This window comes from Numenius arquata, chromosome 6 (genome assembly GCF_964106895.1).
Source record: "Numenius arquata chromosome 6, bNumArq3.hap1.1, whole genome shotgun sequence".
Classification (NCBI taxonomy): domain Eukaryota; kingdom Metazoa; phylum Chordata; class Aves; order Charadriiformes; family Scolopacidae; genus Numenius; species Numenius arquata.
In genome coordinates this window covers 45,769,824-45,797,488 of record NC_133581.1, presented here as the reverse complement: position 1 = coordinate 45,797,488, position 27,665 = coordinate 45,769,824, and the positions used below count along the sequence as shown (strand labels likewise).

Below are 27,665 nucleotides of genomic sequence, written 5' to 3'. Positions count from 1 at the left end.
CAGTGCAAAGGAAAGGGACAGGCCTGAGCCTATAGAAAAGGAACTATACCTCACAAGGGGAATAGCATTCAATTCCCACAAACAAACAGGAAAGAAAGAGAAGATGAAGCCTTGTCCCCAGTACCTACATCAAAGAAGCATTTGGGCAAAGCTGGGTTATTAATAACCCCAAGAAAGGGCTACCACCAACTTTCATCTGGGATACCTGCCCAGGAATAGACAGCACTCACGCAGATTCTTCCTCCCTCCTATTGCCATTTATTTAGGACTCCTCTTTGAACAGCCTATCCTTAGTCACCCAGACAGAAGAGCGCTCACAGAGATGCACCATGTGCATTTTCAAGATGCAGAGCCAAACGTACCAGAAACTCAAAGAGACTGCAGATCTCATGTTTTGATTCCCTGTTTCAGAGCAAGGCTGCTCAGATCTGGATCTAGAGTGGCCAGAAACGTACGGCTGTTGATTTCTGGGTTGCTCTTGTTGGACCAGCATGTGACAATATTGGTCACTGCAGAGTGAAGCAACCCTGGCTTGCGTGGCACTGGACACAGCAGCTGCTGGAGATCTGGGCCAGGCACTGTGGGACTGAGAGCACTCTCTGGAGTATTTGGCACCTGGAAGACTGAGAAAAAAAGATCCCTTAACAAGCTTCTTGTTGGCTTCTCCCTCCTGGACATTTTTGGCTCTCAGGAATGTGAAATAAGCCTTTTCTACAAAGATGCAGATAACGTGGCTGGCAAAATCCTTCCTTGAACATGGTCAGGGAAAGCTAAGGAAAGGGAAAGAAAAGCCACTTTCCAAGGGCTGCTTTGGTCCTCTTCACATTACCCGCCACTAAGGGCTTGGAGTAAGCTGCCCCACCTCTCCATGGTCCAGGCAGCAGGCCAACGAGACCTGCTGTGAAGGAGCAAGCTAGAAGCGGCCTCAGCAGAGCCTCCCATAAACAGGTATTCTCCAGAGCCTCAGCAGGGTTCCCCACTTCATCAAGGAACTGCTTTTCAGCTGAGGCTCTTGCCCCTGGTCCCTGTCCAAGTTACACTGCAGGCGTGTGTGTATCACAGCTGCACGTACCCCACTGACACAGCCCAGACCCTGACCCACTCCCCATCCCTGTCTGACCTCCACAGACCTCTCCTGCACATCACAGCTTTCCCACCACTGAGCAGTGCTCACTCTGAGCTCATGTTCACCACTGACATTACACACCACCAAGCTCTCTGGCTCCAGGCACAGGCAGTTTGTTCTGCCTTCCAGGCATCAGAAAGCAGGACACTAAACAAACATGGACACGTGTACTTTCTGCTGCATCCTCCCACATGCCCTGCTAGATGACCACCTGCAGCGGTAACGTAGTCCCCGTGACTTAGGCTTGATATTACTCATCCCTGGTTTCCAAGGGTGATGTCCAGTCTGGGAGCCGGCAAGCTCTACAGGTCAGTAAGGCATCCCAAGGTGCCTTCAGGAAAACAGGACACTTATAAAACATAACTGTGTGGGATATCAGCTGCGTTGCACATCATCGTGCTAGCTGCTGCTTGCTCACACCCAGGTAAACAAAGAAGCCAAGAGTGCACAGCCATCTCATTTTATTAATTAAAGTGACTGGCAGTTATACAGCACCAAAGCACTTTCCAAATCTTAATTAAGCTTCACAGCAGCCCTGCGAGGTGAAACGTGTTCCCATTTACAAACAGCAAAAAATGAGACACAGTGAAGTAAGTGACCTGCCAGTGTGCTCAGAAGCTCAGTGGAAAAAAAATAAAAAAATAAAAAGGGAAAAAGAATCCAAGATTCAGCCGCCTTCCCACCACTTTCCCTAGCCACTGCTCCCCACCCCATGCTGCCCCCACAGCTTTGGCCCTGACCAGACACAACAGGGACCTCTAGCCCAAGTAGCCACACACAGGTGGGAGTAACACCAGCATGAAAAGCTGAAGTATTCTCCCATGCTTAAGAGATGTCGCAGGGACCTATAAAAATTTTATTATTTTTCATATATTGAAACAGGTGGAGAATCTACAGCCAAGGCTTCAATACGCCTCCAAAGTTCATTTCACACCACCCAGGGCCACCAATTTTTATTGTGCTCACACTGGAGAAGACTAATACTGGGTGTCTGTTCTCCTGCTGAGAAACATCCCCAGCAGCCAGGGAAGAAGCTGGGAGATCTGTCCTCCCCAGTTTGCCTGTCCTGTCCCTCGGGGGAGCCCCAACACGTGCTCCCCATGGTCACACCAGTGCTGGGGGAGCACCAGTCCTGGGGGCTGCCTGCAGTGGTCCTGCCCAGGCGCCACAGCCACCTCCAGCCATCGGCATCGGGGGACAGATGGCAAGGGGGGAGGTCATGGAGGGGTAGAGGGGAAAGGGGGAAGCGCACCACTTGAAACAGCATCAGGGGGGAGAGTCTCATTGGTCTGGAGGAATGGGGAGCTGGCAGGGATTAGGGATCTTTTCCCAGCTCCCTTCGGGTGGGACCTCATGCTGCAGAAGCGGCGCTCTGGAAGCAAACGCCTGCCTGAGGGAAACAAGCCTGAGAGATATTTTGCACAAATAATTGAATTATTTTTAGATGCTCAACACACCCACTTGCAAGACAGCTAGCCACACAGAGAGGAACAGATCTCGCAGCCCCTTACTAATCCACTGAAACAGCTAATCTCCTTAACCCTTGCAGCTCATGAATAATGGAAGACACATGATTTCCTTCGCAAAGGCATTGCGCCTTGTTACTTCTAGCCCAGACGCTGTGCCCAAAGGAAGAAGACCTGCAGCAGGGCCTTTTTTTGACTGTTTTTTTTTTTTTTATTTTATTGAAGGGAAAGGCAGGTCCAGATAGGATGCCAGCAGAGAGGGATCAGGACCACCCATGTGGGGAAGCGCTCCTACAGCAGAGACCTTTCCTTCCTTCCCCCTTTTGCTGTTTCTTGCAGCTTGACGTATGCACAGGCATGACTCATCCCTGCCAAAGAGAAACAGGGTCATCAGCAGCCATCCCAAAAGCATGATAGCTGGGTTGAGGGAGGAGAGGTTATTGTCCAAGCGTCTCTAAGAGCCCCAAGCTTAAAAGCCAAAGGCTTAGTTTCGCTGAGCATGGAAAAGAAACCCCTGCAGTCACCTTCTGTTTTTGACTTTTCATTACTTTCGCTAGAACAGTCTGAAGCATCTTATTTTGAAAGACAGCTCTGTCTCAATGCTCCGTGTATACCGCTTATGCTCAGTTCTGTCCTCACCCTTCACAAGATTGAGAGTAGGATCCTTCACAAGAGCAAGTGTAGGGTCTGATTCCCAAAGGCTGTATCACCACCTTTTTGTCTACAATGCATGCTTTAAACAGCAGGTCTGTAAAATCTTATCAGCTGAATAAACTTGTGAGATAAACAGCATATGGAAAAAAGATTCCTAAATACACACATATACACACTCACACAAAGCTCAGGGGAGATGGAGACTGTATCACGGCTTTCTTTTCTCCACAAAGCCAGGACACAAAGATAATATCCTGGTATTTCAGTGCTGCTGAGGAAATAGCCCAACAAACACAAGTTTGGTTGTATTTCAACCAGCTCTATCAGCAAATTTGCAAAATCCCTGGAACTGGGGGGAAAAGGATCACGCAACATATTCAGAGGCAAACATGTTGCTACATCCAGAAGAGATGCAGGAATTGCCCAGCCATGGATGTGGTTACAGCTGTATCAGTTCTGCTGCTAAATACTTTGGAAAAACCTCTCAACTGCTGCAAAACAGAGTTGTGCTTTTCTGAAGCCCTCATTGCATAATACTTCCACATAATCACATACCTGGGTGAATTTCTAGCACAGTTAGGGTGTAGAGGCGAGGGGGCGGGGGGGGAGAAAGAATATTTCTATGCATCATTAAATTTGTATAATGGATCCACAAAGGGCTATGATTTATTTTAACAGTATGCCCCAACCTGAATATATCCCTGCTCTGCTGCTGGGAGAACCTGTGCTGACTTCGACCAACCCAGCCCTGCAGTGCCCAGCAAAACTAGTAATGAGCCTTGCCAGTGCACACCAGTGCAGAGGAGAAGGCCTGACTCTTCCCAACATCTGGCCACAGCACCGCAATCCTGCTTTATCAGCAAACATCCATCAAAAAGTCTCAGTTATCCAAGTCCAAGCTCAGGCCAAGGTGCACTGAAGTCAATGCCAAAGTTAGCCCTGACTTCTGCAGAGACAGCATAAGTCCCATAGCTGGCAGTAGGTCTGCAACAACAAATTTAATTTATATATTATTTTCCCAAATTCAGCAATATTTTCAATATAATTATAGCAGCACGAAGCTTAGTGTTCAGGCCTTGGAAGATCTTTAGGCATCCTAGCATCTGTGTCTGCCTACTGTTATCCCTGCTGCTGTGGAAAGCGCTCTTTATGGAGAGCCTGTTTGCCAAGAAGTGGTTTTACCTACTTTGGAAACCTGGACCTGAAGAAAACCCTCCGAGATGGTGTACCATCAAATTAAACTGTTCCCTCTGGAATGACTACAGCTTTTTTTTTCCTAATCCCAAAACCACCAGCCGCCACCACAAGACAGCAATGGGATGTTTTTTTGCAAACATCACTGAAATGGGTGAACCATCAGATGAATTGCAGATTTTCCATCAGTTTGCAGAAGAGCACAGCAAAGCATCTGCTCTGTCCTTCCCATCTCAGTTTTGTAAGACTAGGGCATATAATAAGATTTCAGCTCATTAGGAGTGCCACAGTAGTACCTCCCACCAGCAACAAAGTCAAAATTAATGTTAAATTAGCATTAATATTTAAAATAAGTTATTCTACTCCATGCTTCTCTGTTTGTGAGGAGATCAGAATAATCTCTCCGAGGATTTCCAGTCAGCTTCCCTGCCAGGGCATCTGCTAGATGAGAACTGATGCTTTCCAGCATTTGATCTTGTTCAATACTATAGCATTTGGAACATGGTTAAGACAAATGGTTTCTTCAAAGAAGTCCTTGCCTGGGTCTTCTGAGTGGGGAATGTAGTTGAATTATAGTTAAAAATCACAGTTTTTGGAGCAAGGAAAGGTCCTTTTTCCTGCTTGCCCTTTCCAGCAGCCTGCCCTGTCTGGGGTGTCCTGATGCGAGTCTTGCTCCCCAGTCCGGCTATACACCCTGGCTTCCTACTCCTTTTCCTCCTGCTCTGCCCAAGCTGACGCGACAAGCACAGTGTCTCCTCCCCACCACCCTGCTTTCCGCACAGGGCTGCTGGCCAGGAGCCTGGGCTTCTTCCCACCCCTCCCACCCACCAGGGCACCACTGACACCTTCTGACCTTGCCTGCAGCCACACGAAATTGAAATGTAGAAGCTGTGACTCATAAGGAGAGCAAAATGCAACACTGCCTGCAGCTCACTGCTTCTCCAGCCCTGGTGCATGGATAGGATCACAGGCGACCAACAGGCTAGACGTTTCCCTGCCAGACCTTGCCTCTTTTATAACCAGGTGTCTCTCATGAGACTGCAATGTTTCCCCACTGAAAACATTCTGCCCCTCAGTGAGGGGAAACGGTGCCAGTGCACACCAGCCACTCTGAAAAAGACCCTGGGATGATCTGGCAAAGTGACAACAGTCCTAGGCAAAATCGATGCTTGGTTGAAGCCACGCATTCCCTTTAGTATGCACCCCCTTAGTATAATTGCTCAGCAGCACCCCTAAAAGCAAACCTCCCTTCCATACTGGGTCCACTCAGAGGGTGCCCAAAGGCATCTCCCCTGCTGTTGTGGGTTTGGGCTGGATTGGCCAATGACAAGATGACAGATGCTCTCCCCCACCTCTCACTCCAAGGAGAGGAAGAAGAGAGATAAAGAGATTTATGAGTTTAGAAAAAAGACTAAACTACATTTAATGACACATAAATCACAAAATAAAAGAAGGAAATAATGAAATAGACACAATATATGTAAACATATTAAAAAAATGTATCAAGGTCCCAGAGACATCACTGACAGGCACTGAGAAAATTCCAGACTGGCCTCAACAACAGATGGGAACTGGATTCCAGATTTACCTTCAGGAACGCATGGATCAGGATCAAAAGTAGACAAACTGACAGGGTCCCCCTTGGGCATCAGTCGTCAAAGAGAGAGAGCCCTTGAAGGTGCCAACCTGCCCCCTTTGCTCCCTCAGCTGTTATCCTGAGCATGGCAGATGGGATGCGACACCCCATTGGTCAGTTTGGGTCACCTGACCCCTCCACGGGGTAAACAACAGTCAGCTGACCCCGGTTGCCACGGCAACAAGTGTGAGCAGGAGCCTCTCCCTGGGCAGAGGGTGGGCTCTGCGACACCCCAAACCGTAACACCCGCCCCAATCCCATTAGCAGCCTACAGAGCCATGGGATGCTCGGCCTCTTCTGAGGAAGAACCCCCAGCAAGCGACAACTGAAGAGCCCTGGCCCAGGACAGCTGGACCCCGACATCCCCGGCACCACAGCATGGAGACAGGCCCAGCCGCCTGCTCAGGCGTCTGGCGTGCAGCAACTGCCCTGCAGTGATGAGGCTGTGGTCAGGAATGAAGCCATGGCCTTTGACTGGGGGTGCCGGGGGTCAGCTGGTCGAGCTGTACTAAGTGTACTGCTGCACACCGACCTTCTTCCCCGGCCCAGCAGCTGTGTGGTCCGAGCACCTGGCTCTACGTAGGTGAGACTTGCAGAGATGCTGGCCCAGGAGGGAAAGGAGGTATGATTCCACAGGGGATGCAGCTGAGTCCCACAGTGTCCCCTCCTGCTGGTCCAGGCACCAGCATCTGGTGGCCACTGCACACAAGGCAGCTGAGGAGGAGACATGCAGCTGCCAACAGAAACCATGCCAACCTGCATCAACCACCATCCTGAATCGTGGTGGGAGCATGACACGAGCCCCCTGCAGCGCCTGGCGTGCTGGGGAGAACCAGCTTTCCAGAGAGACCTCCTCCCACTCACAACCTTTCTCCCAAGCTGATGTATGAGCTCAGGTGTCCAGAGAGGAAGGTGCAAGGCCCAGGGTATCACCACACATTGCAGTGGTATTAATGAAACCCTTCTCACATAGTACTGGAAATGAAAAGCCTCCTCCCCTGGCACGCAGCACTGCTGGCGACGTGCCTGCTGTCTTCACATCCCAGGTATCCCCCTTGAAAAACCCCAACACATCAAGTCATTAAGTTAAACAGCACCAGGCCACCAGGGGGTTAAAGCCAGAGAGGCTACTGCAAAGGACATATGAGATGAGACAGAGCTCAGCCTTAATACATTGGATGGTAAAAGTGCAGGGAGTCTGAAATTCCTAACAGTTATGAGCCTACGGGATCCACTTTCATCCAGATGTCAGTGCCCACATATCAGCTAGCAAAGAAGACAGGTGCCCTCCCTGCACCAGGCTGGCTGGTGTCTCCTACAGTCCTGGGGAGCCCACAGCTTCACCTCTCCTCAACCAGCTTTCTCAGCAGGACACTGGTAGCTGCTCCCGGGCTCCCGGCTTTCCCTGCTCAGCAGGCTGGCTGGAGGCCCAGATCCCACCTTCACACTGCACAGCACACCGGCTGGCCCTCGTATGGGGCACAGGTGAAATTTCATTCATTGCAATGGCTGTTCAACAAGATCCAACAAAGAAGCTCCACTCACACTTCTTTGGCTCCCTCCTCATATCCAGCCTTACTTTATTCTGTGGAAATAAGCCTGCAGGGATCATTTCATTTATGCTGCTCAGCACTACCAACTCCAATAATTGATTCCTCATTTGCATCACCAAGGGATGTAAATTTGCCCCAAAGAGCCCATGATCCACCCACAAAACTCTCCCCTGAGCCAGACAGAAGAGCAGCAGAGGGAAGAAGATAATGGCTGGGAGAATCTAGAATAACAGGCAAAAAAAAATCCTGGAGGAGAAGAACCGTGAAGAAAGAGAGCAGGAACAATCTGCAATGCTACTTTATAGATTCTTCAAGAAAAGCTGAAAAATGCCATATTTCAAAAATACCTCCTGACCTGGGCACACCTCTAGCCACTGTGTTTTGCTCCTGGACCCCTGCTGCATTCACAATGAAATGCAAACAAAAGCATGGAGAAGTGGCCTGTGGAGCTGGGAAGCTGGAGTGTCACAGCTCATCACAGGGAGGAGAAAAAAACACCCCAGAGCTCTGACAGCTCAGCTCTGCATGTCACATCAGTGTCCATTGAGGAAAGCAGGCATAGGAGATGTCTTGGTACAAAAAACACTCTACACGAAAAAAGCTATGTCTGTAGGAGGAGGAAGGAGCTCAAGGGCCAGTGAAGATACTTCAGAGAGGAATGAAAGGTTCAATTTCAAGCTACCTAGAAGATTAGAGCTAAAAAGAACATGTCTAGCTGTACAGCTTCCTACCAAGGACTGAAATTCCTTTTCCATAACATTTTCCATGGTTGTTGGTGGCCAAAGTATCACACATGATATTTGTGTTGTGGTTAACACCCTTCCAGGAGGTGGGGAAGCACTCAGTTTGGAGCAGCAGGCTTGGGGTAATGTGTACATCTGAACGGTGACACTAAATTTTTGTGACCCAAGCCTGACTTCCTGAGGGAGAAAAGGGCACCCCGTGGGCTCAGGTTCACACAGAGCTTGCTCCTGGCTAGGAGCCACTGATATGGTGCGTGGCATCAGCATCCCTCTTTTGCCCAAAAATGCTCAAAGTAGATGTCCCCAAAACCCAGCAATGCATGGTACATGCAGGACCTGACGAGAGAACAAAGGGAGAAAAGCTGGGACTATTCCTCACCACTTGTAATTTGGGGACCAAATAGTTACAGATCCATTACAGCATCTCTCGCCTTGCCTGCAGCTCCTGATCTGACTGGTGCCATCACAGCTGCTGTACAGCATTGTCTCCTTTGAACTTCAGGCATTCACCACATAAGAGCTCACCATAAGAACTGGGACAAGATGAACATTTTCAGAACAGTTTCCAGGGCCTGAGTAGTTCAGAGGGTTGCCAGCACATCCAGGGGACTTTCATCTTGAAGTTGCTGGATCCTACACAGCCTCACTAGGAAGGCAGACTGATAGCTGATGGCCACCTTGAGGTTCATCTCACATATGATGTCTATGACATCCCAGAAAAAAAGGGCAAGCTTCAAAGAGGCAACAGACATGCTGAGCTCACCAAAGAGCCGCAGTTAAAAATAATTAATGCTAGAAATGCTGTGTAATGCAAATATTACACCCATTATCTCCAAGAGTGACATTTTAGAAGATACTCATGGGAGCAGTCCTGTATATAGCCACAGTGAAGTTTTGTGCACTTCCTTATCTCTCAAAGGGGCAGAAACAATTTTGAGATCTCTGCCTGATATTTGCTGTCGAGGTAATGTCTCCTAGAAGTGCCTCCTGAGATCTTCAAAAAGGCAGAGTGAAGGCATCCCAGGCAATCACTCTACCTCTTCATCTGCAGTTGTCACCACCAGCTGTGCCTGCTTTTCCGAGAGGAAAAGCCAGCTGGAATTCCTTACTTCCCAGAACGTGCTAGACGTGCCCTGTCCTTACCCTGCCTCCCACAACAGAGTAGCAGACATCTGCCACATCGAGCAGGTGACCTGTTTGATCCAGCTCGGCATCCTGGCAGTGCCCAACTCCAGCTGGTTTGGGCATAGTGCCTGCAGCACGCCCACCTGTGTTAGAGGTCTCTAAAGAGTCTTTGCTTTCTCCTGGCACTGGCTGGTATTCAGCTCCTATCTTGAAGCCTGAGGACTCCCTTCCATCCTAATTTGTACAACTGCTGATGCTATTCTTATTCAGAGAAATGTCTAATTCATACAAAATTTTCTTCATAAACAAGAGCAAAAGGCCTTCTGCACTGGAGAAGCTCCTACCAAATACAGGGTTGCAGCAGAGCTCACCCTCTCCTCCCTGTCATGACTTTGCTACCCTGATGCCATTATCTGCCAGACCACATCCACCTATTCCATCCCCCTATCCTTTTTCACTAGTACCTTTCCTTGGGCTATCTCTAGAGAGATCCACAGACCAATCTAACCCATTCGGTCTGAGAAAGAAAATCTCTTCTTCCCAACTCCTCTCCTAAAAGCCCCGATGCTCTCTCCAGTCTCTTCCCAACTGTCTCAGTATCTCTTCAACTGTTTGATTATTGATGTTGCACAATAGCAAAGCCAGATTTGGCACCTAAAGACTCCTCCAAGAAATAGCCAGCCCTACCACCTTGCTTAGGTGACCGCAGGAGAAAACAAAAAACTCTCACTCCTTTCCTTATAGGATCTCTGAGGAGTTGTTCACACATCCTTTACTTACCCCAGGAGTGACTCTCGGCAGCTCAGGGGATTTTCAGAACAGATTAGTCATACCCAGTGCCTCAGGTACTCTGCATGCAGCTTTTGGGGGATGGAGGACGTGGTTAAGGGATGGCATCCCTATCTGAGTTCTCAGAAGACCTACACAGCTAAATCCAGGCTATGTCAGCAGCACAGCTAAACCAGAGGTGGCAATTTAGCCACCTCCTCCAAGATACTTCCAATACCTTCGTGGACACAGATAAGAAAGAGTGAGACAGAGAGTGAGAGGAAAAGTGGGAGGAGGGCTGAGATCCAGGAGAATTTAGGGGGTTGCCTTGTGCTGTTCCCTGAAGGGAGCATCACTACTTTTCCAGGCTTATGTTACACTGGGAGGCAAGACACAGGAAAAAAGAGAAGACAGGTGATGGTGGCCTGGCCTGACAGGCACCCCTCTCTATGGAGCACCACCAGCATGGGGATGAACTCCTGTGATTCCATGAGCTGTTGACTCAGTCACGAGCCCATCGTGTATGGATGGAGGAGATCCCCAGCAAGGCAAGGCATTACCAGGGGACGCACCCTGCCAACCCCTGTCAGCATGGCTGTGTGATGTACCAGCATCACCCCTGCATGAGGAGCCACCAACAGCTCTGCAAACACACAGGGCACCACAGTGCCTCCCGTCACCCCTGCCATTTGCAGCTGGGGAGAAGCATGTTGTGAACGTGCAAATCCCAGCCCTGAGGTCTCCTGGGTCTGTAAGGGGACTGAGTGCCAAGACGGCGTATGTGACAGCAGTGGAGGACATGCCCTGTTGATAATCTCCCCCTTGTCCTCCATCCAGGGAAAAACATACCTCTCTCCTTACCCCATCTTCAAACCAAGGCTCAGTAGGAATACAATGTCCCCCTCAGACACACCAGGAGGTTTCCTAACTAGACAAATGATCTTCCAAAAATAGGATTAAGATGTCTGCCCCAGACCAGTAGTATATTTCAAAATATTATCTGGGTATGGAAAAAGCTATTTTTAGCATGTTACAGACTTCACAGTTCTTCAATAAATTTAGAGAGCTCTACAGGCATTAGGAAAGTCCTTCATCCTGCAGCCAGAGGGGTGACAAAGACACCTCAGATACAACAGGAGGAGGAAGGCTTCGGGCTCATTTGCAGCAGCTGGTTAAGTCTGAATTCAGGTATATCAGGACAGAGGGATCTCCAACAGCTTCATAATAGAGCGTGTATTATAAAGTAGAATAACCAATCACCTTCTCATAGGCAGGTGTGAAGTGAATAGTCCTTGGACTTGAAGGTTTGTGCTCAGCACCCAGCGCACCCTGGCGGATGCAAGAAAGCAGATGTGCTGGAGAACATAGAGAGAGGCCAGAAGAGAGGACCAGGAGGACTTGTGGTGGGATAAAGCTGATAGGAAGGGGTGAGAGCAAGAAGAATAGCCACAGCACGTATACATACCCTCAGCCTCATCAAACAGGGAAAGTTTTGCAGACCTAATTGCACTAATTACAAAGACAGATGAGACCCACTTAACTGCCTAGGAAAGGAGGCAGAAATACAGGCTGGAAAGAATGATCTACCAGCATGGACTGACAGGACCTAGACAAGGTGGCAGAGACAGTCATGAACCAGCGGTCCTGGGACCAAATCCATCTCTCCATACTACCTAGAACTGGAAAGGCCTCAGCTGGAGTTCAGGGTCCAGTTCGGGGTGCTGCACCTCAAGAGAGACATGGACCAAACGGAAGAAGTCCACAGAATAACAAAGACAACAACCAGAGGGTGAGCAGGGCTGGCTTATTTGAAGAAAGGTTAAAAAGAAGTGGGATTACCCTACAGAGAGGAGAATATGGGAGGGGGAGTGCAACTTTCAGGCACAGCATTCAAGGATGTAAAAGGCTTATTTAGGAAGAACCAAGGGAAGAAGGGATCTGGGAAAAATGTATTTTCCATGTCCCCAGTGATTAGAATAAACAATATGAGGCTGGAGGTGAAGCAATGTCAACTTAGCTTAGAAATTAGAGATGTCTTTCTAATGAGTTAGGATACTGAAGACCTACAAGAGATTGCCTAGGGATAATGTAGATGCCTCTGCATCAAAGATCTTCAAGAACAGGCTGGAAAAAAATGTCAGAAATTACATAGGTGCAAGTGGATCTGCCTTAAGCTGAGACGATGTTGCATGGTGCATCTTTCAGATGGCCACGTTATGCCCATGTTTCCCAGATAAGCAAGCAACAGTCACTGTGCTTAGCTTGGGCCAGCAAAAGGGGGATATTCCTCTGTTCAGATAGATCATCTCTTGAACTTTGTAGACTATCGGCGTCCACAAACTGAGCTTTTTCTCCACAGGTAATTCACCAAGAGCCGTCTCCTTGCCTGCCTGCCCTTCCCTGTAAGACAGAGCACTGCATTGACTATGGTTGTTGGGAGGCAGGCCGGCACCAGGGAAGTGAGAAATCCCTTCCAAGCTAAAGCAGGCATTAATGGTGACTGTTGATGGTAAACTATAACAGCAGAGTAGCGGCATTCTCCTCTATAAATACCACAGCCAACAGAGGATGAGAAACAAGGCTAATTTGGGAGCTGGTTTGTTTGGAGAAGAAAAAGCCCTTTGCTTACCTGGCTTGACCTCAAAAAGCCAGAGCACTACACTGAGTGCACTGTGGTAAAGATGCTGTCAGTCACCTCCCCTGCCAAGACGTTTGGCCCCACTGTTCAGGTGAGACAGGCTATGAATTAAGGATGTGAGAATTAGTTTCACAGAGCTGAAATCCGTGTCCATTTTTGTAGCATCTCCAGTTTTAGAACATCATTAAGAATCTGACGGTTTTTACATTTCTCCCCTATTTCTTTTCATTTTCTCTTGCCAACAAACTGCCAGGTCCTGGCCAGGAATGCAGTCAGTGTGCTGAAATCTAATTTGAAAAGATATTCTTGCTTCTAGCTGAATTACTATAAGAAGTATTCAAATTTCACAAGAGAGACAGGAATGTCCCTTCTAGGTGCGGAGCCTGCATACAGGCTTCATAGTCCAGCATTTCTCTATGGGGGCGAACAAATGAGAGGAGCATGGAGAGGGGACACAGACCTCTGTGTGGGTCTCTCCTGTCCAAGGATGGGGATCAGACTGCAAGGATGCTTTGTTACGGGTGCAGAGCCAGGTTCCCTAAAGTGGTAATTAAGGGGAATTAAAGCCCAAAGGATGAGACACAAGCCACATCAATACTTTTCATGCCACAAGTTATAAAAGCTGGGCTTTCTAGTTTACGCGCTAGAGAGTCTCTTTGCTAGACTAACATTTTGCCTCTATTGCTCATTTGAATGACAGCAGACGAAGAAGTGACTGTCATTGCTACAGGGGCCACAACCACTTCTGTCATCACACAGAGCTAGGATTTGTGCTCTCTTTAAAAGAGAGCAGGCAAGAGCTCACAGAAGCCAAGAGATGGAGATTCTTATCAAACCTCCTGGACCTAAGGGGGTGGAGTGGCTGGGAAATGACATTCATTGAGAAATTCAAGGAAAGGATCTCTTACAGGCAGACCTCTCTATTATTTGTCTGACCTGGGCTGCAGGCTAGAGGTTTTATGATTTACCAGCAACTGAGAACAGCACTCTAGCCTTACCCTAACAGCAGGATGGTGCTAGCTGTAGAGGTCCCTGGACTTCACCCTGTTGACACAGTCTGATGGGCCATGGCAAAAAAAAAAAAAAAAAAAGATGAGACATTGTCATTCTTGCCAGCCTGGAGAAATCCAGGTGACACACATTCCCTATCATCATTGCTTACCGAGAAGCCCAAGAAAGCATCTCAAAGAAAATTAGAAGGGGATGTAGCTGTATATGTGTGTGCTAAAATTTGGAAGTTCAAATGTTACACTGCAGCCTCGCATTTAAATGTGACAAAGTGGGAAGATCTGCACAGAGAACCCCGGTAGATTTACTGCCTAATAGATTTTAAAAAAAAAAATAAAATGCTATTCATAAGTATTTTGAATACTACTTAAAATGTTTTGGTGGGTATTAAGTACTTATTTACTACAAAATCATACAGTGTACTGTTTCTGAATGCTGCTGGGAAGGACTGTTGACAGCTGTGCTCAGAGCTGATACCCATGCGATGACCCTGAGGTTTGACTGCATAAATGCTTTCTGAAAAGATATCCAGGGCCTGTGCTCCAGCCATGGTGTAGGAGGAAAGGCACGATGCAGCGCTACACATAACTGCGTCCCCTCTCTTCCACCCCTCCAGCTGCCCAGGCTGGACCTTGCAGCCCAACTCTGGAGCGCTCTCAAAGCCACTGATCCATGTCCTTCCACGAAACACAACCGGAAGCCTTTGCTCCGGCCGTGACAGTCGCTTCTCCACAGTGCAGGAAGCACTGCTGCCAAAGGGCAGGAATCTCATGGAAAAAAATTAGGGAGAGCCCCTCACCAGTACTAGCAGCCACCTCCTCCAGACAACATGAATTTTACCTGTGCCACTCCTTGACAGCCAGCCATCTAATCTATTTTTTTAAATCTTCCAACAATAGAGACTGCAGAAGCCCTGCAGGATATCCACTCTGGAGTTTAAACACCCCAACGGAAGCAGCGGAAGGACGGAGGTTTCATCACTATCACGGCACTGCTATCACCTCTAATTAGATGCCGCCATGTGCTGAGGCACTTGGGGCTGCTGGGGCCAGCCCTGCTAGGCTGCAGTGAAAATGCCACGCACCAGCCCCACTGATTACATACACTGCTTTTGAAACACAGAGGAAAATCTCCCAACAGGAAAAAATTAGTAAGCCTAATAACAAAGACAGTTTGGGCTTTGGGGCTGTGGATTTAAAAAAAAAAATAAATAAAATATTGGCTAAAACAAAGCAGCTAGCTGGAAACGCCCTGAAAGCCAGGCGGCCAAGCATCGCATCTGTGCCAGCCAGGACATTTCAGGGTAGGTTTTTCTGCTGTCAAATTTATATTGCTCCCAGATTGCTGAAGATCTGCAAAGACACCCTGACCCGGGCCCTGGAGAAGCAGATGACCCGTCTCGCTTGGCTGCACCATGGCTGTAAGTCCAGCTCGGTCTTGAAGCTGAGCTCTGTCTGCTGGTGGGTTCATGGAGCAGCAGTGATCCCCCGGGGATGGGGCTGGATCCTCAGGAACTCGGCACTCTGCTCACCAATGCCAGCCCACCTCCAGTTTCAGATTTACTGCTACTTCTGGCAGTCAATAAAAGCCTGCAATGCACTAGGCAGGAAACCTGCCCTCTCCATCCCTCCCACCCTTCCAGCTAGAGAGATCTGGGAAGATTTATTACAGCAATAAAAACAAAAGAGAAGAAAAGATCCGGGGGAGTCTCCAAGGCAGGCAGTGCTTCAATAAAGCCCAAGCAGGCTCTTGGGGGGGATGCTGATCTCCGGGAGACACCACACCAAACGTCAGCAAGCAATTAATCCGCTGGAAGGGGAAATATCAGCCCACGCTCATGTGATACCCCAGTGGGAGGGCAGGAGAGAGAATTCAAACAGGAGAGAGTATCGGGCTATGGGTTTTTAAAGCCCCCGAGTGGAAAAGCAACCAGATGGGAAGGGAGATAGATGCTCAAGTAGGGGATCCAAGAGGCAGCCATGCAAAAGCACTTCCACCTTCCTCCTCCCATCACTGCATCTCAGGCCCAGGCCACGGTGATAACCATTGCTCTGGTCCAAAAACTTCACGAAGTCCTGCCAAGGCACTTCACTCTCCGGGGACAGGGTGGCTTTGAGGGGCTGAAGAGTTCCGACGTCACCATGTGCCTTGCACTGCTGCAGGTGGAGATAACAAGGAAACTCCTCTGTGGGAGCCTTTTACTTACCTCTGCTCCTACCTGGCCAGAGGGACAGTCAATAAAACTCCAGTTTTATTGGAGGAGGAACTGCAGTCCCTCCTTCCCAGCCCCCAAGGTCCCTTACTGAGGCCCTTAGGTAGATGGGACATGAGATCAGGTCTCCCTGGCTTCGGACAGGCACCATGCAGAGCTTGCAGTTCCTTGCCTCCCTTCACAAAGCCCTTGCAGGTTCACACACTCCCACCACTGGGACCTCCCACAGGCAGCCTGAAATTCCCTGGGAAACACAATCCCTGCTCCATCACCCTCAGCACCCAGACTGGCTCCTCATGGCCAGGCTGGCACTCACCAACCTTCTCTCTGGACAGATGCCATGTGCAGTGTAATGTCATGGCAAGGGTTGTGCTTTTGCATCTAAGGAGAAAGGAAAGAAACCCTCTAACCCTGAGAAAGAAAGCAGGAAAGAGAAAATGTGTTCCTTCAAGAGGAAGGAGGGAGTTTTGTGGCAGAGAAAAGCCCTGGAGACCCTGGAGGTCCTGTTACTTCCCCTTGCAGAGCTTTAACCTCACAAAACTGCCTCCTTGGCTTAGTTTCATCTGCAAAAGCGGGTGTTAGATCTGCAAGGGATGCTAGAAGGTGCCACAGAAGAGCAAAGTTGCTGCTCTTACACAGGCTGCAAGGCAGGCTCCCTCCCTGCCTGCAGTAGAGTCCCTGCCCTGCTGCCTCCCAACACACACCGGGTGGCTCCACGGCCGGGCGTCCCATTGGGGCTAGGATACTCAGACTCCTTTTACTGCTTGGGATTTTCACACCCACAGAAACAGATCTTCCCTGAGATTAGCCACCAGTTACCCTGAAAATACTTCTAACTCAAGCCTGGATTTCCACATGGTAAGGCAACAAGCAGATCTCAGTTAAAAGCTATTCTGTACCCCAGTTCTTGCCTCAGATGCATATGTGCATTCACACCTCCATTTTCTGATAACACAGAAACAGGACTTACGCCTGCATGTAACCAACCAGTACCCCCTCGATGACTCTAGATAAAGTGGGCCTAAGGGTCTACACTGGGATTGTGCTGACCAGCCCCCTGTCCCATTTCAAAGTTTAAGATACAACAGCAGCTTCGCTCCAGGACTGCTGCATTTCAAGAGAACAGAAGGGGACACAGGGTTCTTTGAAAAGCACAGCACTAAAATACAGTAACCCCTTCCAACACCACTTTACTTGGTACTGCTGACTAGACAAAAGCAACTACCGAAAAACAGGTAAGGAACAAATAAAGGAGGAAGTAACTTTTGGTTGTCATTTTCAATAAGTAAATGTATCTGTGCTCAAAGTTTACTGTGCTCTTAAATAATTGGTTAATTCTTTCCCCCATGCAAAGCTCTTCAGTTCACCTTTAAAAGGAAGAGACGGATGATTTGGAGTCCAGCATCCCAAAAGCAAATCTCCGCTCCCCATGCAAGAGGCAATAATTCAGTACAGCTACGCTGCCATCAGTCATGCTTCTCATCTTCCCAGTGCACCTTTACTGTCACTCCCTGGCGGGGGGAAATGGACGGCAGATACTCCCTGCTATGCCAGTTTTGGGGGTGGGAAAGACAGGAAAGGGGTGACCTTGCAAACACTGCCAGCAAGTCACACGTGTCTAGCTCGGAGATGGCTGGTCGTCTCCTTCGTGACTGCCCGGCTTTGCTAATTAGATGCTTTAAATGTTAGTAGGAGACATATTTAGCTCCCCAGAGTATGGTTAATGTTTGAAGAACTCTAATTTGGGGGGTTTTGTCATTGCTGGGTTTTTGGTTTGGGTGTTACCCTCCCTCCTCCCCCTTCTCCATGGGTTCCCATATGAAGTAGGCTCAGTTTTCAAGTTAAAAGATTTATTTATTTTTATTTATTTTAAAAGATTTCTTTATTTTTAACTGCCACTTCTGCAAGCTCAGCCTAGGATCTGAGAGTCAGACAAGGCCTTGTCTGCTTTCCCCAGTAACAAAGGCCTTCTGATAATACAGGAAAGTCTGGTGCTGATAGACAAGCCAGAAGGCATCTCAGTCCATTTTTCCATAGCTATTCTCTTTGCGGAAGACTGAGAATAGCTTACCCATGCTGCCTGCGCAAACAGAGGTGATTCACGCAGAGAGACCAGGCCTTGGATAACATTAAAGCTGAGAACTTGGTGGAGAAAGGGAAAGGATAACTATTTTAAGTCTTGTACCCATCGTGTCTCCTGTGGCTCTGGGTGCAGCCCAGCTAGGGAAGTACACCATGGCATGTAGTCAACGCTGTGTCCACAGCTCTCCCACAGCCACTGAGCCCACCTCTAGCAGCATCCCAGCACCACGGTGGGAAAGCCAGCCAGCGAGCCTGGAGGAGCCATGGCACCACTCCCCACCACTCTTCCAGCACCAGCACCAAGTGGGGAAGGGGCAGATCTCAGGGACTGTGCCCTTTGCAGCAGGCTGGAGCAGGACATCTATCTGCGAGGGGAAAATTCATACCAAACTGTACAGGGATTTTCATAAGGCTTCAAGTTGCCACATTAGTCTCTGCTTACTCTGTCCAGCTGTCTATTTTAAACCAAGCACAAATGCAGTCCTTCAGCAAATGAATGCTCCTATTGATCAAGCTTTCATCTGAAGAAAAGACTATTCTTCTCCCCTTACCTCTTTGAACAAGCCCATTAACTTTACTCCAGTTATCAAGAGACACCTCACGCCTGTGGACATGACCACACTAGGCAGTATCCATAACAGGAGAGTGGGGAAAGTACAGGTCCTCACAGTACCACACAACTTTATGCAAGTGACGAGAAGTAGCTCAGATTTCAAAAATTATCTGTTTTAATTACACACAGAGAGATTTATAACACAGGTAGAAACATTTAGATAGTTGTTCAAACAGTTCTTTCTTTAAGAAACACAGTATGGAGATTGTTAAATTGGCAATGCCCTAAAAGTAAAATTTAAAAGATCTTTCCTTCCATCTGAAAGAAAGTGTTCTTCCACGTTTAACATATAAATAAAAACATTAGACCCAGGGGTGTAATGCAGCAGGTAATTTCACTCCATTCAGTCCACACCAAGTGATAGTTTTCTGCATTTCTAATGAAAGATGCTAAGCTGTGAGCTAGTGTGTAGTTCAATGCATGTACTTGAAAAAGCTATTTGGTACCCAGAAGGAAGAGATGCTCAGTCCTGTGTGGACTATGACACTGAAGATGTCCTGCTTTACATAAATTTTGGATTATGCATTCTCCTAATCTCAGCCTATGCCACTGGATATGTGCAAGGACCTGATCCTACACGGAGCTCTGCTGAAGCCGGTGCCCTGCCCTACTGGCACCAAATGCAGGACAGATAGCTTCAGCTTCATCCCTACCTGCAGATGGGCAGGCTGCTAAGGCAGCAGTCTCTTCTGACTCACTTCCAGTCATATTCAAAATCACTCTGGCTCTTGCTACATGTCCCTTAATAGGGCGAAGATGCTCAGTTCTGAGCCTCCCTGGAACAGAGCGGTGCAACAAGCAGTGACCAGGGACAAGACCCAGGGCAAGAGACTTCCCATGATACACACATCATTAGAAGAGGTAACGGCTGCTACGTTACCCCCATTTTGCATGTGGGGAAACTGAGGCACAGAGCAGTGATGTGGCTTCCCCACGGCTGCACAGCAAACCTGAGGCAGGTCCAGAAGCAGCAGCCAGCTTCCTCCACCTTACAGGCTACAAAGCAATGGCTGGAAAAGGGAACCAGGCAGGCAGGTCTGCAGTAGCCACAGGCATGTTAGCATAGATTTAAACAGATTTTCCTGCCTGCAGCTGCTCTGGCGGTTTTGGATTTTGCCCTGGTAGCTGCTGGGAGGGCAGCACAACAGACCCGTGTCAGGCTAAAATCAAAGCTGCGCCTGTCCCAGATGCTCCATGGCTAGAACTGCTGAGGAGTTCTGCTACTGCCAGAGCTCGGGGGGGGTCTCCTGGGTGCCCTGGTACAACTGCACAGTCCCAGGCGGCAGTTCCAAGTGATGTTTGCCCGTTTCTTTGAAGGACTGTAGACTTACGACAGCCTGTCTGCTCCCCTCATCTTCTAGGTTTAGCAGGAGGAAGGACACGTGCTTCAGACATCCCATAAGAAAACTGCAATCCAGCAACACTGGCAAGGGCTCATTTGTCTGGGGACTCTCCAGAAAATTAAGCTGAATTAATTAGGAGTGGGAAGTCATGGCATGAGAAAGCCCTGTGTGGACGCTCACGCTCTGAAGTAACACGACCTCGGTTCTGTTCAGCTTAATCTTCCTGCAAAGGCAATTAGGCTAGAGAGTAAGGCCCCAGGAATGAGCTCATCCACATAAGGATTTAACAGACTTTAACTAACACCTGCAGACAATCCCTTAGTCAATAAAAATACAACTGGCCCAGCCTGGTTTTGAGAGATTCGAGTCTGACTGTGCTCAGTGCACAGCCACCAACCTAGACAGCACTGACACCATGCTCCGGTTTTGTTCCTTTTTCAAGGAATTTTTTTCTTTTTCCTTTTCATTATCATCTCTACGCTAAGAGCCAAATACTTTAACAACTACCAGAAACTTCACATCCATCATCACGGCAGAGGCTAGAGCCACCATGAGCTTCCTGGAGAGCACCATGGCCATAGCCTGGACTCAACCACTCCAAACACACAGTTGCTAGTGAGACAGCTACAGGGTGTTTAAATAGCTATGAACCACTGTGGCCATGCTCTACCCCGCCAGCTCTGGTCAGCTGAGAACATTTCCACATGCAAGCCTATCACTGTCATTTGGATACAATTTTATTATTTTGTTGGGCTAAGGTAAGCGCTTGTTTCTTGATTGCAATAGTAGATCAAGAGAAAGACGTTTGCAGTAGTCATTTCGAAAAAAAAAAAAAAAAAAAAGAAGTAAGATCCCCACTAAAAAGCATGATTTGATTTTGCTATGGAGAGCGGAATTCGAGTTTGCATTCTTAGCTCAGCTCTTAGTGTTCTGGCACACGTACTACATCAACCAAATTAAGGGGCAATATCAAGGAGAACACTATGATGGCAGAATTAATTTTGTCCCATGGCATAACAGATATGCTTACCCAAATGTAATTCTTTCTCTTTACACATGGTGTAGACATCAACAACATAAACACGTCTTGTTATTTAAATACCACAAAGCCACATTATATCAGTAAGCGCAATACCTCTCAGTACAGTGAATCTCTTCATGTATTACAGACAGAACTTGAGTCATTCATGAGAAAAGAGTTTAGCACACTGCTCTTACACAACATACTAGAAAATAAATATAACAGCACATAATAAGAGAGAACTGCTGCAGGCATATTTAGGCCACCTAAGTTTTGCAGCTAAAATTGCTCCAAATTTAACTGTTTCACCCTCCAAAGCAGAGTGCTAATGGACAGTGAATGGCATAATACGCAGCCATTGACTTGGAAGGGAATTTTTGCCTAAAAGGCTTAGAGCAGCGGCTTTCAGCCTGCCATTTTGATGGCAGACTGCGGACTGCTCCTGAGGGATTCACGAAAGGTTACTGCAAAAAACAAGATTGCTATACACTACAAAACAAAGTCAGACGTTTCAAAGGGGGTCATATATCTCCCCTAGAATATTTTGAAAGTGCCACAAATTGAGAAAGGCTGACAATCCCTATACAAGGGACAAACTCCCTATTTTATTTTGCCTGGTTTACACCAGTGTAACTCTCTTAATGTGAAGGGGGCGTCTTCTAATTTATACCATTTTGGTAGAAATTAAGAGAGAATTAGGCATAGGTCAATTCAGCTGCACGTGGCAGGATCAGGATAATTAAATTGGTGAGAGTACAGCGGACTACAAAAATCTGACAAGATGTTTCAACATATGAAGCTCTGCATGTAGAAGACACTGAGAGTACATTTGATTATCAGTTAAACACTTTGTAATTGTGTAATTAAATATCATTTTATAACTATACACACTGGGGGCAGAATTAATGTTCTGCTTGGCATTATTGACTTCTAGGACTTAATCATGCAAATGGAACATTCTCTTAACGAGACTTTTTTTTAAAATAGCCTCTCTTGGGTTTAAATGGAGAATGCAAGAGAAGACAGATGGCTCTCCATCCCAGAGAAGGATTTTGCACAAAAACACCCTCCGTTGGACGTGTCACATGCTCGCCCCAAGCAACTCGATTCAGGAGGCCACAGGACAGAGGTGCACCCCTGCAGATGCCCTTAGCCAGCATCCTCCCCAGCGTCAGGCAGCCAGCACAGGCATGGGCTACTGATGCACAGTGTGGCCACACTCAGCCACACGCAGTTTACTACAGAAAAGAAGTAATCCTTTGTGGTGGGTTGACCCTGGCTGGACACCAGGTGCCCACCAAAGCTGCTCTATCACTCCCCTCCTCAGCTGGACAGGGGAGACAAAATATAACAAAAGGCTCATGGGCTGGCATAAGGAAAGGGAGATCACTCAGCAATTACCATCATAAGCAAAACAGACTCAACTTGGGGAAAATTAATTTAATTTATTACCAATCAAACCAGACCAGGGTAATGAGGAATAAAACCAAATCTTAAAACACCTTCTTCCAGAGCTTAACTTCACTCCCGATTTTTCTCTACCTCCTCCCCCCAAGCGGTGCAGGAGGACAGGGAATGGGGGTTGTGGTCAGTTCATCACACATTGTCTCTGCCACTCCTTCTTCCTCAGGGGCAGGACTCCTCACACTCTTCCCTTGCTCCAGTGTGGGGTCGCTCCCACAGGAGACAGTCCTCCATGAAATTCTCCAATGTGAGACCTTCCCATGGTCTGCAGTTCTTCACAAACTGCTCCAGTGTGGGTTCCTTCCATAGGGTCACAAGTCTTGCCAGAAAACCTGCTCCAATGTGGGCTTATCACAGGGTCACAGCCTCCTCTGGGCACTCACCTGCTCTAGCGTGGGGTTCTCCACGGGCTGCAAGGGGATATCTGCTGCACCGTTAACCTCCACGGGCTGCAGGGGCACCTCCGCTCCAGCACCTGGAGCACCTCCTGCCCCCTCCTTCTTCACTGACCTGGTGTCTGCAGAGTTGTTTCTCTCACACATTCTCACTCCTCTCTCCGGCTGCAATTGCTGTTGTGCAGTAACTTTTTCCCCTTCTTAACTATGTTATCGCAGAGGCATTACCACCATCACTGATGGGCTCGGCCTTGGCTAACAGTGGGTCCCTCTTGGAGCCAGCTGGCATTGGCTCTGTTGGACATCGGGGAAGCTTCTAGCAGCTTCTCACCCAAGCCACCCCTGTAGTCCCCCACTACCAAAACATTGCCACGCAAACCCAATACATCCTAACAGTGGGAAGCCAGGCTAAGGAGAAGCAAAGCAGAAGGGCTGCAACACATGATGTTCATGAACGTCTATATCAGAAACCTAGCTGTGTCCAAAGTCTCCGTTTCATGCGGTTCCCATGGCTGAACACAGTTCAGCAACTGCTAGTGCAGAACAAAGCTATGTTTCCTGCCTGATGCCAAAAGTGCCATCAAATGTCTGTCCTGCTTACACGTACTGAGCATTAAACACTATTTAGCTAGGCCCAGTGATGTCCCAATTTGCCACTAATGGTCCTGCGGCGGGGTGCACCACTCTGTGCTCTGCACAGCTAACTAGCGATGGCAGGAGGTAGCTTGGCTCTGCCTAGCATCAAGTCTAATTCAGGAAAGAGCAGAAGGGAATGTGATGGTCTACCCACAGTACTCAGGTTTCCAGTAAACAGGAACCTAGGGACCATCTGCACCCAGTCTGTATCCACCACAGCATGCTGAATGCAAGGGGCTGTACAAGAGACTGCCCTTTCTAATCTCCTAAAACCCACTTACTGGAGGTGACACTGACATTATGTATGATGTTCCTCAGCTTTTCTTATATTTGCATTACTTGCCAATCCTGGCTCCTTTCTCCAAGGACTTTTAAAGCATATGAAACAGAGATGCGCTTGGAGGCAAAAGCACAAGCAAATTGAGAAATGAAGGAGGGCTAGAGGATAGGAGATAAAAGATGCATATAGGAGTATATGCAGAGAAAAAAAAAAAAAAAGGAATATGAAATTCCATCTGGCTTCTTTCAAGAAAAATGGAGGCTTGATCCTATTCCCAACTGCACAAGCCCCTATTGTTTAATGAAGAATCAGTATTCAAACAGTGAGCACAATCAGCCCCACTGTACAATACCCAGTTGTTCTCCATCCTCCCAGGGCATGTTGGATGAATTCAGTCAATGCTGCTAACCTTAGCCTGGAGTGCGGGTGGCTCTGTCACCGGATGGCACAGCTTACACAGGGCCAGTGCCAAAAGCACTAATTTCAAGACTGATCTCTTCTAGCATTGGTCTGGTAGCACAACAAGCTGCCATGCCAATACCCAGCACCTCTGTGTGCTCTGGGGAGCATCCTCTCTGGGATTTGCAGGCTGCAATTAGCAGGTGAAATGTGCCCCCTTCCCTGGTGCTGATGAAAGCACCTCCATCCCTATTGATTGCAAATCAATAGCCACTTCCCATCTATCCCTCTCAGTTTCTACAGCAGCAAGTGTTAGTAATCAAGTAAGAGTGGCAGGCTGATAAGATCCTGTTACCAGTGCACCAGCAAAATGTGATTCTAGATCTAATCTCCTATGTCACATTTCCAACCCTGATCACTGAGATTTAACCCCTCTGATGACTGAAGTCCACAGCTGCTTGAGGAAACTTCCTGATATACATCCAAGCAAAGCAAGCCAACGGAAAAGCCAAATTCCTACTCCCACTGAAACTCAGGGAGAGAAGGAACAATTGCAGGAAAGGCCCCTAATGGTAGGGATTACTATTCACTGCACCTTCTCATTGCTTCCAAGTCACAAAAATGCCATGCAGCCAAAGGAGTCTAATCAGCCCTTTAATTCCATTTTTCACAAAGAAAGACCACCAAAAAACCTGACATTCCTAAAGAATATTTCACATGTTCATCTTGTGGGCCTGTGGAATCTCCACTCCTCTCTTAGCTAGGAAAAAAAGTCCTTCCACTCCATACAAGACTTAAATATTTCAGTGCTTATTTGCACTCCAGTCCTGGCAGACCTTGGTTAAAATTTCATGTAAATAGCCCAGTTTCATGGCTATTTACCAATATGTCCTCATGGCACATGGCCATCTAGAGACACCTGGACTGCCTGAGAAGGGAAGCTTTAAATAAGCTGGCATGACTGCATGGCTTCTGTTCTTCCAACCGAGCAAGTTAAATTGACATCAAAAGAATTTTGCCAACAAATCAGTAAATATTAGCAAAGAGATGATTAATTCAACTCCCTCCACCTACTCTAACTGCAAGTCTTTCTGTCACATGTAACAGGCTTCAGCTCAGGCCCTCAGAGGACTACTGTATTTAAAATGGAATGTTAACAGAAAAGAGAAGAAATTCCACCAGACATCAGAGTTGAAAGACAGCCAGGATGGCTGTTGTGTTACTCCACATGAAATACATGATATCCGAGATCTCAAGAAGATAGTGCTTCTCCCTTCCTTATCATTAGCACTTTTTTTGACTAGTATTTTGGGAATTAGTCTCCTGCTTTTTCTCCCTTTCTGCCAAATCTGCTACAACACTGGTGTCTGGAAGAGAAACCTGCTCTGGGGCCACCACTGCTGGGCCCCAGCTAGTTTCACACAACGGCATAGCCTGGTGGCACTTGCTTCTGCCCCCACAACCTCAGTGCTGGCCTCTTAAAATTTAGAAATACCACCCAAAGGTTAAAGCAATAGATCACCAGGAGAGACTGTTGCTGCACATCCTTGGCCATTTCCAGCAGCCAACATTTCCAGCATGCGTACAGCTGTGCAGATGGAGAATCAACACTACATGGTGAATACGTCTCACATGTAGCCATCATGCAAAGGGACATGCTCTAATGCCACCCAGGGGGTTCAGCAAGAAGGACGCTTGCAGGACTGGGATAGAAGCTGCTACCCCAGGGCTGTGCTCTCCCCAGGAGCTCTGCTATGTGTCTAATAACCAACACCTCAACTGCTCAGCATCTAAGAGCACTTGCCTGTCCTAGATTGAAAAAAAGCCCAAAATGGAGATTAGATGGCAAATACCAGCTCACCACCTTTGCCTGGACAACCCCAGAGCAGGGGAGAAGGCAGGCAGCCTAGGAAGACCTTCCCTTGACATGCTAGCAAGGGCCAGAGCTGCTTCCATCTTTATAGAGAATAAACCTCTGCCACTGCCTGCAAAAACCCAGGTCAGTAGCAGTGACTTACTGGACTAACATTTAAGATGTGCTCTGCTGCTGATTCACATCCACGGGGACGACCAGGTCCACAGGGTCTCATGGGGCCCACCCTAGGCTGCACCAGCCACTGGGACTGGAACACCATGGGGGTACGTAACCACATGCGTGAGCATAACTTTTGGGGATCAGTTACAAAAGGGCGCTTAGAAATTTGTAGTTGAATGTCAGCATCGCGTAGGTGTCCAGCACTGTGGTTTCTCCACTGTATCACTGGTATTGACCCTCCTTATAGAGTTCACTGATTGCTGGTTAATTACACATTGCTGATAAATCAATGCACCGCTTCAACCCTGATTTGGTTTAAACTGCACTAACCAAGCAGTTTTTCCCTGCAGCACAGCTTCTTCCCCGCAGCGCTGCTCCCAGCCAGCTGGCCACCAGCCTGTACCAGGGCAGCAGCTGACACCGTCCCAGGCACTGGACCTGCCTTTCACTTGTCCAGCTTACCAAGGCCCCTCTTGGCCCGTTTCTGCTGCACGCTGAGGCCCCTCCAGCCAGCAAGCCACACTCCAGTGTACCAAGCTTCCCCTCAGACCATGGTCCCCATGGGCTTGCTGGGGCAGAGCTGCATGCCATCCTGTCATCTCTGGTCCAGATGAAGATGCTGCCTTGTGTTGACTCCTCGAGGTTGTGATTAGGAACTGGCTACCAATAAACCTTAAATCACTGACCGCTACTTCTTCAGCCTGACAGACCAGACAGATTTTTAAGCCATCTTGTAGTCACCTATCAAGGCCGTATCTCCGCAGTCTGGCTATAAGGATGCTATGAGAGAACACGTCAAAAAAATGAAAGCCAAGGTAAGTGACATCCACTGCTCTCTCCATGGCCACTGACTTGGGCATCTCATCACAGAAAGCAATTGGGTTAGTCAGGCACAATCTGCTATGGTAAACTCATGCTGACTGTTCCCAGTCACCTTCCTGCACCTAGAAATAGCACAATCTAACATATATCCACTCCAAATTGGTTGTCCTTCACTGTAAAACAGCTTTTCCTTGTAGGTTCTCAAGCTGGTCAAGGCTAAAAGCAATTTAAAGTTGCTAAGGGACCCTCATGGTCTCTGGAGAGAGATTTGGGTGAGTAAGGGCTTGTTACACAAGTTAAGATGGGCACATACCCACGTCACACACCCTGATGTCAGCTAACGAGAAGGCTGTGAGCAAGCCCTTGCCACCTTTACAGATGGTACTTCAGTCTCCACAGTTCACAGAGGTACTCACCAGGGTTTGGGAACAGGTCCTTACTGGGGACAGTAC

The 27,665-nt window shown here is 48.0% G+C and overlaps 1 protein-coding gene across 7 annotated transcripts in view; it reads right to left on the bottom strand.

Moving 5' to 3' along the window:
- The window catches only part of SLC8A3 (solute carrier family 8 member A3), a 93,503-nt gene that overhangs the window by 50,370 nt on the left and 15,468 nt on the right, over positions 1-27,665 (bottom strand). The gene's annotated exons all lie outside the window — the stretch shown is intronic.